General features: G+C 37.6%; 2 long non-coding RNA genes across 2 annotated transcripts in view; one reads left to right on the top strand and one right to left on the bottom strand.

Moving 5' to 3' along the window:
• LOC140527700 (uncharacterized) overlaps positions 1–15,785 on the top strand; it is a 37,271-nt gene that overhangs the window by 15,906 nt on the left and 5,580 nt on the right. The gene's annotated exons all lie outside the window — the stretch shown is intronic.
• Positions 14,939–15,785, bottom strand: part of LOC140527701 (uncharacterized) — a 66,247-nt gene continuing 65,400 nt past the window's right edge. The window contains exon 6 of the long non-coding RNA XR_011974902.1: positions 14,939–15,630. This is a non-coding gene — a long non-coding RNA (uncharacterized lncRNA). The remainder of the gene's footprint in view (positions 15,631–15,785) is intronic.

The following is a 15,785-nucleotide window of genomic DNA, read 5'->3' on the forward strand; positions in this document are numbered from 1 at the left end:
GGATTGTTTTCCCCTCCCCGGCCTTAGAAATGGCATGCTGTAATAAAATCACATGCCCTCAGGACACATTTGTACTTGCATATAATCTGATGGGAAAATATGAAGCCTTTATTTCCTGAACCCCAACCTTCTACATAGAAGAAGTTTGAAGACAGAGTTTGGTGCCTTGATTTGGGATCCTGCCCCTTGGAAGATGTAAGATTTCAGAGCTATGACTCTGGGGGAGAAGAATTAGGAGGTTCTCTCTAATCTTTGAGTAGACTGGCTCTTTCTGAAGAGCCTGGCAGTGCCCTAGCAAGGACTGTAACTTAGAAGCAAGAAGCAACAGAGGCTATTGCCAACTGGCAGAGCAATGTGCTTAGCAGAGAGGAGGCCCATTGAGCCCAGTGGAGCAATATACTTAGCCAAAATATTGTGTCCCCTAAGGAACAGTGAATGCAAGGACATCATGAGAGGACATTGTGAGCTCTAAACTTTACAGGGATAAGTTGCTTATCTATACATGTTCCCTTTGTGTAAGCCCTGCAGACATGTACTTGTCTTGTACTTGTTCACTTTCCTTACTGATGGTATATATGTTTGCAGGGAAGTGTGCTCTAAGTTTCTGGGGGGTAGAGGGAGATGTTCTTACTTTAGTATTCCAATGAATGCCTATTCTTTTTTAAAATATAATTTACTTATTTTCTATTTTCAATGTTCACTTCCACAAGATTTTGAATTCCAAATTTTCTCCCTATCTCTCACCTCTCCTTTATTTGCTTGTAGGGCAAGATAGTTTTCTATACCCCATGGCTTGTACAACTTATTTCCCAGTTGCGTGCAAAAACAATTTTCAGCATTCATTTTTAAAACTTTGAGTTTCACATTCTCTCCCTTCCTCCCTCCCTCCCCACCCTCATTGAGAAAGCAAGCAATTTGATATAGATCATGCATGTGCAGCCGTGCAAAACACTTCCATAACAGTATATTGGGAAAGACCAACTACATTTCCCTCTATCCTGTCCTGCCCTTCATTTATTCCATTCCCTCCCTTGATTTGTCCCCCCCCCCAAAATAGTGTTTGCTTCTGATTACCCCTTCCCCCAATCTGCCATCCCTTCTGTTATCCTGCCTCTTCTATCCCCTCCTCCCACCCACCTTCCTGCAGGATAAGATACATTTCCATACCCAATTGAATGTATGCTATTCCCTCCTTAAGCCAAATCTGAGGAGAGTAAGGCTCACTTATTCCCTCTCACCTTCCCCTTCTTCCCCTTCATTGTAAAAGCTCTTTCTTGCCTCTTTTATGTGAGATGATTTACTATATTCTACCTGTCCCTTTCTCTTTCTCCCAGTACATTCCTCTCAATACTTAATTTTATTTTTTAGGTATCCTCTATTCATATTCAGCTCACTGTGTGTCCTCCCATACATACATGCATGGATATACACACACACACACACATGAGTATACTCACATATATGTATATACACATACACATATACACATGTGCATACATATAATGCACATATGCCTGCATATATAATATGTATATACATACACACACTATCTATATATATATAGATATAGATACATAGATATTCCCTCTAACTACCTTTATATTGAGAAAGGTCTCATGAATTACAAATATCATCTTTCCATGTAGGAATGTAAACATTCCAACTTTAATGAGTCTCGTGACTACTCTTTCCTGTTTACCTTTTCATATTTCTCTTGATTCTTGTCTTTGAAAGTCACATTTCCTATTTAGCTCTGGTCTTTTCAGCAAGAATGCTTGAAAATACTTTATTTCATTGAAATTCTATTTTTTTTACCCTAACGTATTATACTTAGTTTTGTTGGGTAGGTGATTCTTGGTTTTAATCCTAGATCTTCTGATCTCTGCACTATCGTATTCCAAGCCCTCCAATCCCTTAGTGTAGAAGCTGCTAAATCCTGTGTTTTCCTTATTGTGTTTCCACAATGCTTGAACTCTTTCTTTCTGACTACTTGCAATATTTTCTCCTTGACCTGGGAACTCTGAAATTTGGCTACACTATTCCTACGAGTTTTCCTTCTGGGATTTCTTTTAGGAGATGATCAATGGATTCTTTCAATTTCTATTTTACTCTCTTGTTCTAGAATTTCAGAGCAGTTTTTCTTGATAATTTCTTGAAAGATGATGTCTAGGCTCTTTTTTTAATTGTGGTTTTCAGGTAGACCAGTAATTTTTAAATTATCTCTCTTGGATCTATTTTCCAGGTCAGTTGTTTTTCCAGTGAGATATTTCACATTGTCTTCTATTTTTGTCATTCTTATGGTTCTATTTTATAATTTCTTGATTTCTCATAAAGTTATTAGCTTCCATTGGCTCCATTCTAATTTTGAAGGAATTATTTTCTTCAGTGAGCTTTTGGACCTCTTTTCCATTTGACCAATTCTGTTTTTTAGTGCATTCTTCTCCTCGTTGACTTTTTGGATCTCTTTTGCCATTTAGATTAGTCTACTTTTTTTAAATTTAATTTAATTATTATTATTTTTTAATGTTTTACAATCACTGCCATAAAATTAAGATTTTATCCCTCCCACACCTGCCCGCCACTACCCCCCTCCCTCCCCAAGATAGCATAGAATTCTGTATAGGTTCTACATATACTTTCCTATTGAGTACATTTTCACTACAGTCATTCTATGTAGTCAAACTAAAATAAATGGAAGAAATCATATAACAAATCAAAACATGACAAAAACACACACACACACACACACACACACAAACATGATCTGCTACATTCTGCAAATGACTTCCATATTTCTTTCTCTGAGTGTGGAAGGCAGATTAGTCTATTTTTAAAGGTGTTATTTTCTTCAGCGTATTTTTGGTGCCATGGTAAGTTGTTGACTCATTTTTCATGATTTTCTTGCATCATTCTCATTTCTTTTCCCAAATTTCCCCTATTTCTCTTACTTGATTTTCAAATTCCTTTTTGAGTTCTTCCATGGCCTGAGACCATTTCGTATTTTTCTTGGAGGCTTTTGATGTAGCAGCATTGATGCTTTCTCTGATTGTATACTTTGATCTTCTTCATCATAAGAAAATAATGTTTCATCAAGAAAGCAACCTTCTGTAGTCTTATTTTCCCCTCTCTTTTTCCCCAGCCAATTATTTGACTTTTGAGCTCTTTGTTAAGTGGTAGGTGTACTGCCTCAAGTTTCAGGGGTTTTGTGCAGCAGTTTTCAGAAATATCTCTAGGGACCTGTTAATTCTCAGTTCCTCCAAATGGTATGATCAAAGGAGATGTGTTTACCCCTCTCCTGGCCTGCACTCTGGTCTGTGAGCAACCACAAGCACTCTTTTCTGCCCTGGAACTGGGAGTAGGATTCCCTTTCTACAGCCACCATCGGCTCTGCCATGCCAGTGCTCCTCCTCGTCCCAAGACTGCCACCCAGGACTATGACCCAGATCAGCCACTCAGTTCCCCCACCATCTAGAGGTCCAGAAGCAGCAGCTGCTGGGGCTGGGACAGGGCCATATTCCTCTCTCACCCAGATGAGAGAGCTTTCCCACTGACCTTTGAGGCTCTCTTTGGCCTCTGTGGGTTGAGAAGTCTGGAAACCACTATAGCTGCCAGTGATTCAGTGTCCTGAGGCTTGCTTCAGTCCTTTCTGTGCCAGCATGCTCTGCTGTGGGCCTAATGCTCACTCTGCTCAGAGTTCAGTGCAATAGACCCTTTCTTTTGCCTTCCAGATTATTTTGGGCTAGAAATCTGTTTCACTCTGTCATTTTATGGCTTCTGCTGCTCTAGAATTTGTTTAGTCATTTTTTAACATATTTTGAGCGATTTATGGGGAGAACTCAGGCAGATCCCTACTTCTACTCTACCGAGTTGGCTCTGCCCCTTAACTGCTTATTCTTTTAGTTAATTATGTCCTGTAGTTGACTGTATGAATATATAATTGGGGGCTTATGTTTTAGGAGTATAAATGTGCAAAGGACCTGGAATATGAGGTGGTTGTCCCCTAAGGAACTTGCCTTCGAGTAATAGGATAGTCTATTGAGGAACCAAGTGTTAAGTAGCATTTATGTGTACCCTTTGGCCAAGAATGTCCCTGTCTAACAAGAACTTCTAGCTTTGGACTCACATGGATCCAAGTTCAATCCTGAAGGATCTGACCCCCAATGAAGGGTGTCAGATGAGTTGGATTTTCTTTCTCCCTTGCATGTTGCCCACAACTTGGAATAAAAACCCAGAAGCATCTCTCAGACAAAACTTAGCTATGATTCATATCTGGGGTCTCTCCAAGGGGGATCACAGGGTGTCTTCTAAAAAAGAAACTCAGTATACAATATGGATATCACCTATAGGACAGTGCTTTGTTTCCTTTACCACAGAAACTGCTTAAGACACAAAATATTCTTGGATGAGCATTAACAAATATATAATATATAAATGGCCTGTTTTGCTGCTTATATTCTGCCTACCCAAGAAAGTAACAACAGTTTTGTGGACTGCTGAATAGATATTTCACATTCACTTCAGATTTGCACTGTCCAAGCAACTCATAAGGTCCAAGTCTCCTGACCATCCAGGGCATGACTTTCTTAATTCTTTAGCTACAGGATGAATCCTGGTGTGATCTCTAAAATCATGCTTTTATCTCAATAACTCCATTCTCAGCATCTAGCACCCATCTCAGAGATTTGAATCCACAAGGTAACTAACCATCAAGACAAGAAAACATCACTTCTCAGGCTTGCTGGTCAAGGACATGTACTCAGGAAAGAAACAGGTAGAATCCTTTGGTCAGGTTTATCTTAGCAAGCATGTTTGGTCCCATGTGCTTATAAGTCACCATTATCACTGTGAGACACACTAGGGGAAGGGAAATGAGCACAGAATTCCTTTTTCCCTATCCTTGCTAAAAGTCCAAGGGAAAAAAGTACAGGAAGAGTCCCCAAACAGAAGAACTTTAAAGAGTAATAGTAGCCTAACCCACCCCCTACTCAAGGTAGGTTTGTTTTTACTTACTGGCTATTGACTTAAGTGTTGGGTGGCTCAAGGAATTGAAGGCTCAGACTGTTGATGTCACTTCCTCTTTGCCTGAGTACAAAACAGCTGAGAGGCTCCAGGAGCATTTTGATGCTTGGCTGGTGAATCTCTATGGGTAATTTAGAGAAGGGAGTTCACTTAGCTGAATCAACTTAAGGGGTTCTTAGTGCCATCCTTATTGAATATACTCCTTCTATGACTAAGCAAATCTCTTTTTGTTAACTATTGAATGACCTATGAGTGTCTCATTTTGTTTCAGTATCAAACCAAAACTACCAGGGGACTAATTCAGGAATCAGGCCCAACCTGATTCCTGAACACTACCAAATGGGTGGATTCTTCTAACTCGGTCACCAATTATCTTTGACATAACTCTGGATAATCAGGAGTTGCTATGTCTTCCCAGCAAAGTTCCAAAGAGCCAGAGCAAGTATCCAGCTCTATGGGAAGTGCCCCATTTCAGCAAATCCACTCCCCTGATGTTTTCTCAATTATGGTCAATTCTTGTCTGGAACTCTGCTTTTCATTTTGAAGATGAATTAATTTAGAAAGTCCTTCTCTTGAAGAGGAAGACTAATACCTTCAAAGTAAGAGGAGTCAAAATGAATATTGCTTCTTGCATCATCAGTAATTTAACTTTAGAAGTTCCTAACTACCCCAAATTGGACATAAAATCTCAACAAAACTCCTTTGCCTCATAATGACCTAGAGAAGACCATCATTTCTGACGTCTGTATCATCAAAGTACAAATTCTGACAGATTCCATCATAATGGAAAGGCTTTGAGTACATGCAACAATGTCCACTTGAAAAGACATTCTGTAATGGAAAAACGGGAGCTTACAATGGGTATAATCAGCAGGATTTCATGTTAGAGTGACCAGTCCCTCTGAGAAAATGCTGTGCCTCCATGGACAGCATCCTGCCTCAAGAAGATCAGAATTCCTGGGGGCAACTGACATCCAGAAGCCTGGGAAGACATGGACCCAGAGAGCAGATATCATGGCAAATGGGTAAAGGTTTAGGAAAACAAGGAGTAGTGATGAAATTCACAATCAGGGACAGAGGAGAATTTTTACCATGAGGCAATGCTTCTGTCTTCTCTATCTCCTCCAGAAACTGATATCTCTTAAGGATAAGGCAGAGCAGAAAAAAAAGCATAAGGGGATGCTACAAATAACATAGAAACTGTTTAGAAGAGGAATCTCAAAGGGTGGGTGGGGAGGGAAGAAGAGAGAGAATTTGGAACTCAAAGTTTTAAAAACAAATGTTTAAAAAAAATTGTTCTTACATGCAATTGGGAAATAAGATATACAGGCAATGGGGTATAGAAATCTGTCTTGCCCTTCAAGAAAGTAAAGGGGAAGGCCACAAGGAGGGGGGAATGATAAAAGGAAGGGAAGACTTGGAGAAGGGGTAATCAGAATGCATACCATCTTGGGGTGTAGGGGAGAGTTGGGCAGAAAATTTGGAACTCAAAGTCTTGTGAAAATGGATGTTGAAAACTAAAAATAAATAAATTTTTAAAAAAGGAAACTCAGAGTAAGTACCCTGAGAACCTTTAATTCCATGACAAATATAGAGACTAAAGAAAGGGTCATGAATCAAATAATAGAAGTCTAAAATATGCGAAGAGGAAAGAGAAATGGAAACAATGAAAGAAATCTTTTTTTAGAAAAGGAGGCAAAAAAATGGAAAAACAAACAGTAAATTGAAGGCAAGGAGAGGAGGAGGAGGTTAAATGACAACTACTTAGAGGAAAAAAAGAGAAGAAAAGAAATAGCTAAGTAAGTAGGGAGAAAGACAAAGGAGTCAGTAAGTTAAGCAAAACTCCAAAGTTAGGGTAAGGCTAGTGGATCTTGATGGGTAATTCAGAGGGGTAGAGGGATCCTTGAAAGTGAAAAGAAGAGAGCTAGTGAGAACAGGGTTGCCTAAATAGAGTTAATTTAGTAAGCTTAACTGAATAGACAATGTATTGACTTTAAAGAGAAAAACAAAACAAATCCTAATTCAGAAAAAAAATGTTAGAGACAAATGGTGGAAAATAATCCAATTCTCATAACTTTAAATGTGAATGGATTAAACAATTCAATAAAATGAAAAAGTAACAATTGAGTAAGAAAATAAAATCCCAGAATTTGTTGCTTATGCCTAAAAAAGCTAAGATGCACCCAGAATAAAAATGAGGAACTGGAACAAAATTTACTTTGCATCTGGTAGTCAAAAAAAAACCAAAGCAAAAATTGTAATTATACTATTAGCAAAATGAAAATAAACATTCACAACATAAAAATTAAGATAAACAAGGATCTACATTATAGTGAAAGGAGCCATAGGGGGAAAAAACCCATTATCAATATTAAGCTTGTATGCTCTAAATGGCATATAGCATTTAAAGTTACAAAGGAAAAATTAATTGAACTACAAGAAAATATAACAGTAGTACAATAATGGCAGGAGTCTTTAATGACCCTTTCTCTGTTTTGAACAGATCTATTAGAAATAAAGATTTTTCAAAAAGAATAATAATTGCACAAACTTCTGGAGAAACTAGAGCTAATGGACTTATGGTATATTCTAAATTGGACTGCTAAAATACACATTTCTGATTAGCACATGAAACTTTTTACAAAATGTATTAGAGCAGAGAGAAAGTACAAATAAATGTAAAAAGAAATAGTAACCATCCTCTACAGACCACAAAACAATAAAAATAGTCATCTGTTCAGGGAGCACAAACAGAAGACATATACTTAAATGGAGACTTAACAGTGGAGTGCTAGATAATGAGTGATTCAAATAGCAAATCATAGAAAATAATGATGAAACAACTAAAAAAAGTTTCTGAAATGGAGCTAAAGCAGTCTTCAGGGGAAAATTATATCCTTAAAAATATACATTAAGAGAATTGGAAGAAAAAAACTAAAATAATTACAGAGGGTACATTGAAAATTGGAAGAGAAATAGATAAGTTGGATATAAAAGGACTATAGAAATGATAAAACCAAAAGTTAGCAAAATCAATAAATCTTTAGCCAGAGTAATCAAAAAAATAAAGGGGCAATTCGGCAATAACAAATGAACAAAGTGAAATCACAACAAAACCAGAAGTTAAAAAAAGATCACCAGAACCTGTTATGCAGTTTTACGCTAATAAGGCTGAGAACACAAAAGTAGAGGAATATTTTCAAACATGCAAAATACCCAAATTAACAAAAGATAAATAGAAATTTTTGAATAATCTAAGAAAAAGAAATAAAACTATCTGTAATGGAACTACCAAGGGGGTGGGGATAGGAAGGGGAACTGGTTATGATGAATTGGATTTGCAGAATTCTATCAAATTCTTAAAGATCAATTAGTAACAATGTTTTGCAAATTATTCTCAACAATTGAGAAAGAATGCTTCCTACTGTTGAGGTTTGGGGTGCTGGGGACCCCAGAATAGTGACTCACCGGGTCCTGCTGAGTGAATTTTACTCAAGCCTTCTTTCAGTAAAAGTAAAACAAAGTTTATTAAAGGTTTGCCATATTGGATTAACTCTTAAAGAGTCTTAACTATTTGTGACAAAGCGGGCCACATAGAATCTCACCTAGACAATCAGAGCTGGATTGAATCTGAGTGCCTTCATGGAGGCAAGATGGAACTTAAATATAGAAAAGACTGTGGGAGGGATCTGAGGGTGGTCTGGTAATCTAGGGTTATGGGAAGAGGGTTTTAGGGAGGATCTTGAGGAGAAGTCCAAGGAGGACTTTAATGGAACTGGGGTGACCCATCAAGGGTTGGAACCAGCTGGAGGCAATCAGGAGATTGTTGTTGTGTTTGTTCTTCATTCTCAAGGAGGTCCATGACATCAAGATGATGATATGGCTTGTAGCTGACTTTGATTTGAGTGAAGGAGGGCTGTGCAAGGTCACCAACTTCACTTTCTTCTCCTGAGTCATCTGGGTCCAGTGACTTGATATTCATCAGGGAGACTGGGGATGGCCCAGGATGCAATGTGAGACCCTGGCCCTTTCAGGATAAGGTCTTACAGCATTCTCATTTTGAGTGAGATACACCCATTCAATGCTTCTTTTAAGTAGTTGCTTAAGGGATGGCCCCTTTAATTAAAAAAAAAAAAACTAAGAGGAGAAGATCCTCAGGGTTCCTGGATAAAAGAGAAACAATTACTATTTAATATTTAAATTCACTCTGTGTGCTAGGTGGGTGGGGACTTGTCCAGTCTATGAGCTTCAGAATGAATTGGTTTTGAGGCTTGATCTTTGAGCAAGAAATGTAGCCAGTAAACCCAGAGGAAAAAAGGTAGCTTTTGGGTGTACTTTTCCCTTGGTTGTGTTTGTCCTTCTTTCTTGAAGAGGACCATGACATCAAGAAGATGAAGTTATCAGACAATGGAGGGCTTGGGTGGGAAGCAGGTGGGACCATCCAAAACTAACAGACAATAGAGGGCCAGGCTAGATTAAGGATAACAGATATGAGTATGAAAAAAGTGGGAAGATTCAAGGGGAGTTCAAGGAGGTTCCCAGAGTCTGTACCTCATCACTACCAGTTTCCTTTTATGAGACAAATTATTTCTAATACCTAAATCAGGGAAGGAAAACACACAAAAGGTGAACTATAATATAATTAGTGAATATCAATATAAAAATTTTTAATAAATTCCTATTAGTCTATAACAATACATCCAAGAAATTGTCCATTATTTTTAAGGTGGAGTTTTGCCAGACTTCTGTGATGTTTCAACATTAGGAAACAATGTAATCATATTAAAAGTGAAAACATAAAAAACCCATATGCTTATCTCAATAGATACAGAAAAAGTCTTTTAAAAAATTACAAGACTACATGTATAGCCTATATCAGATAGCATGTCATCTTGAGGGTAAGGGGGAAGAGGAAGGGAGAAAAAAACTTGGAACTCAAAATTTTATAAAAGTGAACATTCAGAACTATTTTTACATGTAATTGGGAAAAAATAAATATTATTAAATGGGGAGGGGAAATCACCACACTCATTTATGTTAAACAACTATAAAATATACAGGGATTTTTTTCAATATCATGAAAAGTATCTACCTAAACCAAAAGTAAGCATTATATGCAATGGGAAGACATTAGAAGCTTTCTCAATAAATGCAGGAGTAAAACAAGAATGCCCACTTTCTCCACTTTCATTTGATACATTTCTAGGAATGCTAGTAATAGCAATAGATAAGAAAAAATAACAGTGAAAATACAGGCAGAGATGAAGTAAAACTATCCCTGTTTGCTGATGATATAATGGTTTATTGAGAATAGCCTAGGGAATCAGCAAAGACATTGAGACAATAATAGCTTTTGGCAAAGGCTATGCACAAAAATCGACATTTCCATATGATAGTAAAATGCAAGAGTTAACAAAGGAAAATCCTATTCCAAAGTAACTACAAAATGCATAAAATTCTTAGAGATGATCTATCAAAACACAAAATACTTGTATAAAATCATATCACACTTGGCTGCTGTCCTAGATTTTATGATCTCCAGAAACTCATCATTCTGCAAGATGAAATCAATTCTGAAACTCACACCTCAGCCCTCTTGCCCCTGGAGCTCCTCTCTCTATTAGAGAGCTCCTCCCAGATCCTTCACCATTTAAGGAACGCACACAGGGAATTCACCAGCTGCTCTTCTGGATTTTATGATCTCCAGAAACTCATCATTCTGTAAGATGAACCCAACTCACACCTCCTCAATTTATTTCACACCCCAACTGCCGGATTTTGTCGGCTCCCCTCCACACCCCATTTTCAGTTTGTTTTATGTGTTACCTTCCCCTATTAGATAATGAGCTCTGTGATGGCAGGGACTGTCTTATGTCTTTTTTTGTATCCCTAGCACTTAACACAGTACCTGATACAGCAGGTGCTTGATGTTCATTGAATTATAAAGTACTCCTTAACAAAACAACAAAAAAAAGAAAATAAATAGCTGGTGGACTATTCAGTGCTTTTGACATACTAATATAATAGTGATAGTATTCCCCAATTTAATTTACAGTTTTAATACTATTCCAGATTACCAATGCTTTGCAGAAATTGATAAAGTAATTTTAAAAATTCATTTGAAGGAACAAAAGATCTAGAATACCAAGGGAAATAATGAAACAAGGCAGGAATGAAAGGAGGATGTCACATCCAGACCTGAAATTATATTATGAAGCAGCAGCCATCAAAACCATTCAGTTAAAAAATAAAGTATACCAATGAAACAGAACAGACAAGGAAAAATCAGAATCAAAGGAACTCAGTAACTCTGTGCTTAATAAATAAGAAAACAAATTAGGAATTATTTAATAAAAATTCTGAGAGAACTACAATGCACTATGGCAGAAATTTGGTTTAGATAAATATCTTATGCCATATTCCACAATAAATTCTAAATGGTTACCTGGCCCTGATATTAAAGATCATAACTCAAAAAAATTGGAACAGAAATAGATTTTCTACTTTTCGTAGCTACTTTTCATATATCTACATATATTCATAACCAAAGGATAGAGTCAATTACATATGATAAAATATTTAACTTTGATTATATGAAATTGAAAAACTTCTGTACAAACAAAACTAGTGCAGTTAGGATAAAGAAAAAATTCTAATAGAGGAAATTCTTTGTTAAATTTAGATAAGGGTATGGTATCTAAGACACACAGACAATTCACACACAATACACACACACACACACGTTGTTGTCCTTCATTCCGAGAGGATCAAAATGACATCACCATGACAAAGTGAAATTTCAATGTATGACCCTGTGGCTGACCAAACCAATACAGGCTGGTAATGCTCTACTGATAAGGTAGAAGCCCAAATCAAGACCTTTTCCCCTTGGATTTGGAGAGCTTTTGGCACATTTGTCTGAAGGGCCCTGGAAAGTCTGGCCTTGGTGGGGAGGGTTCCTTGAATTCCCCTTCCATCTCTCTCAGCCCAGATACTCCCTATCTGATCACCATTTTGCATTCTCTTCCTTTGATCCTAGCATCCTTTTGATATTCCCAACTATTTAGCAATCTCTTGAAATCCAAGTTGCCCAGTCTGGATTGTGGATTGTCTGGACTACTGGCCACTCCCATCAGAATCCTCCCTGGATTTGATCTATCAAAACCATCCCTGGGACCCCAGACTACTTGGCAACACCTGGATTCTTCCCTCAGTCTTTTTCTGTATTTAAGTTTCATCTCACCTCCATGAAGGTGCTCAGATTCAATCCAGCTCAGACTCTTCTATCTGGCCTGCTTGTTAATACAAGCATTACAAATGCTTAGGCTCCTTAAGAATCAACCCAGTATGGCGAATCTTTAACAAACTTTGTTTGTCTTTGACTTTAAGAAGGCTTGAGTCGAATTCATTTGAGCAGGACTCAGCATGTGGGTACTTGGGGTATAGCACCCCAAACCTCAACACTATCACAGATTGGGCACCAATAGTCTGTGTGAACATTTGGGGTGGTTACTCCAAATGTTTTCTTTGTGCTGTTTCAATTTTGCTTTGCTCATAGAGCACAGCAGCTTTTCTGATGTGGGCACACCATACTAAGAGATCCTGTGCCAGTGTCTTCCATGTTACACAATCAAATCCAAAGTTCTTCAGAGAAACCTTGAGAGTGTCCTTCTGTCACTTCTGGCCATGATGTGATTGCCTGTCCCATGGGAGTTCTCCATAAAATAGTCTTTTTGGCAAGTGTACATTTTGCATTTGAATAACATGGCCAGCCCATTGGAGTTGTGCTCTCTGAAGCATTGTATGAATACTTGGCAGTTTAGTTTGAGGAAGGACCTGTGTCTGGTACCTTATCCTACCAGGTGATCTTCAGAATCTTCCTAAGATAGTTCAAATGGAAATCATTCAGTTTCCTGACATGGTGCTGGGAGACCATCCATGTTTCACAGGCATACAACAATGAGGTCAACACAGAGGCTCTGTAGACTTTCAGTTTGGTAGTCAGTTTAATTCCTCTTCTCTGAGTAGTTGTGATTCATCATAGGTTTTTGGTCCAGAAGTAGCTTTCAGGGAATCATAAAAGCACTTTGGATTGTTACTATCAGCATGAAACTGAATTTCTTCTGCCTTCTTACTAAGCCAGGAATCCTGCCTCTCTCTAAGTTTTGCTTGTACTTTACTTTTGATGGAATTAAATGCTGCCTTCTTAGAGGTGGATGAACTATCCTGCTGGTAAATCCTATAGGGTTCTCATTTTTCATTTAGCAGCTTCTGAATTTCCCCATCATTTTCATCAAACCAGTCTTGGCGTTTGCCAGTGTTCTGACCCAGATGATCAAATGCAATGCTGTACACAAAATGTTTGAAAGCTACCCACTCCTTTTCTACTCCACTGTTGCCAGCTGTATGTTGGCTCAACTTTCCCTTCAAGTTAGCAACAAACTGTTCAGGCTCAGAAAAAAGCTCTAATTTGTTGACATTCATTCTTCTAGTAGTCATTTTGCTTTGGGGGGGTGGCACTTTTGATGAATGCAAATATTTAGCTTGGAAAGGATAAGTCTATGATCAGTCCAGCACTCTGCACCACACATTGCCTTTATTACTCTCACATCTTGTCTGTCTCTTCTTCTTACAATCACATAGTCTATTAGATGCCAATGTTTGCTGCCAGGGTGCATCCATGAAGTTTTATTGCATTTAGGTAAATGGAAAACAATGATGAGAAGGTCATGCGATGCACAAGTCTTCCACAGTAAATGACCATTGCTGTTGCTGTTTCCAACTCCATTCCTCCCTATACGTATGAGGAAAAGCTCAGTGACATAGTAGATAGAGTGCTGGGCTTGGAATCAGGAAGACTTATCTTCCTGAGTTCAGATCTGGCCTCAGATACTTAGTAACTATGTGACCCTGGGCATGTCACTTAACCCTCTGCCTCAGTGTCTTCATCTGTAAAATGAGCTGGAGAAGGAAATGGCAAACCACTCCAGTATCTTTGCCAAGAAAACCTCAAATTTTCAAAACCTCAAAATCACAGACATGACTGAACAATAACAAATATGTGTGTTTGTGTATAAAACAAAAGTCATTCCCCAATAAAGAGGTAAACTTTCTCAAAAGAATTATACACTATCAACAATTATGTGAAAAAAATACTCCAAATTGCTAATAAAGAAGGGAATACACATTTATATAACTTCTTCTACATGCCAGGCACTGGGAATATAGAACACTTTTTATAAATATCTCATTTGATTCTTACAACAGCCCTGAGAGGTATATGTTATTGTTATCATCTCCTTTTAACAATTCTGGAAACTATAGGCAAATATAAGTGAAGTGACTTGCCCAAAGTCACATAGCTAGGAGTATGTAAGGCCAAATTTAAACTCAGGTCTTCTTGACTCCAGACCCAGCATTATATACTCTGAACCACCCCCTATCTCTAATGCAAATCAAAACAACTCTGAGGTTTCACTTCAAACTTTGCAAACTGGCAAAGATTACAAAAGACAAAATAGTCAATGCTGTAGGAATTTTGTGATAACAGGCACCCTGGTGCATTATTGGTGGAGTTGTGTTTCAGTACAATAATTCTGGAAAACAATTTGGAATCATGCAAATAAAGTAGCTAAAATTTGTAAACCCTTTGATGCAGAAATTCCACTACTAGACTTAAACCCCAAGGAAGACATTGTTAAGAAGAATGCCCCTATATACTTCAAAACATTTATAATGCACTTTTTGTTGTTGCCCATTAGTAAGAGAACAATGAAAGAAATTGCAGTACCTAATTGTAATGGAATATTATTGTGTTAAAAGAAATTATGAATATGATAAATACAGTAAAGCAAGAAAAGATTTGTATGTTTTAATGCATATAGTTATGAAAACCATACACATTTGCTACAGCAACATAAGTAGAAAGAATAGCCATGAAATAATCAAAAGTGAAGGTAAAATTACAGAAAAATAAAAAAGCATGGCTCAGAAAGAGATGAAAAGATATTCCCATCTCACTCCTTTGTAGAGGTGAGAGGTCCATGGATGTGGTGCATTATATATGTTTTCATATTTTTTAAATGGGTTGATCAGTTTTGTTGGTTTTTGCTTTTCCTTTTTTTTTCTTTAAAAATATTCTTTATATAGTCTGGCTCTCTAGGAAAGGGAGGGACACTGGAGCTATTTTGGTGATGTAAAAAAAATTTATGCAAAGCAATCTATGTCTACTTTCTGAGAACTAGTCTAGCTAAGTATAAAGACTCTCATCACCAAGAGAATGATCAGTAGGTAATAAAAATTTTACCACAGAAACTCAAAGGGAGCTGAGTGTTATGAAATTGATTACGATCTGTTAGAGACCTTCAGGGGGCATTAATAGAATGGTAAATGACAGAGGAGCAATGAAGTAGAGAATGGAAGAGCCCTTTCTTAATGAAAAAAAAAAAAACACCATGCATTTCCCAGTTGTACCTACCTCATAAAGGCATGACATACAAAAGGCTGCCAGTTGGAAGACTCCCTAGCTTGCAAATCACTTCACAGGATATAACGTATTTAATCTTCATTCACTTAGGAAATAATTGTTGTTCTTTAGCCAGCCTAGATAACCTACAATGTGCAAACATGAATCAGGTAGGAATCTAGCCATTTCCCATTTTTCAGGCTCCAGGCTTCCCAGCAACCTTTTATTTTCTCAGCTTTTGTACTCTACATGGTTCTCCTTTTTAGCCTGAGGGTTGGGATGCTTCATACTCTAGGGCTCA

Source organism: Notamacropus eugenii, chromosome 2 (genome assembly GCF_028372415.1).
Source record: "Notamacropus eugenii isolate mMacEug1 chromosome 2, mMacEug1.pri_v2, whole genome shotgun sequence".
Taxonomy (NCBI): domain Eukaryota; kingdom Metazoa; phylum Chordata; class Mammalia; order Diprotodontia; family Macropodidae; genus Notamacropus; species Notamacropus eugenii.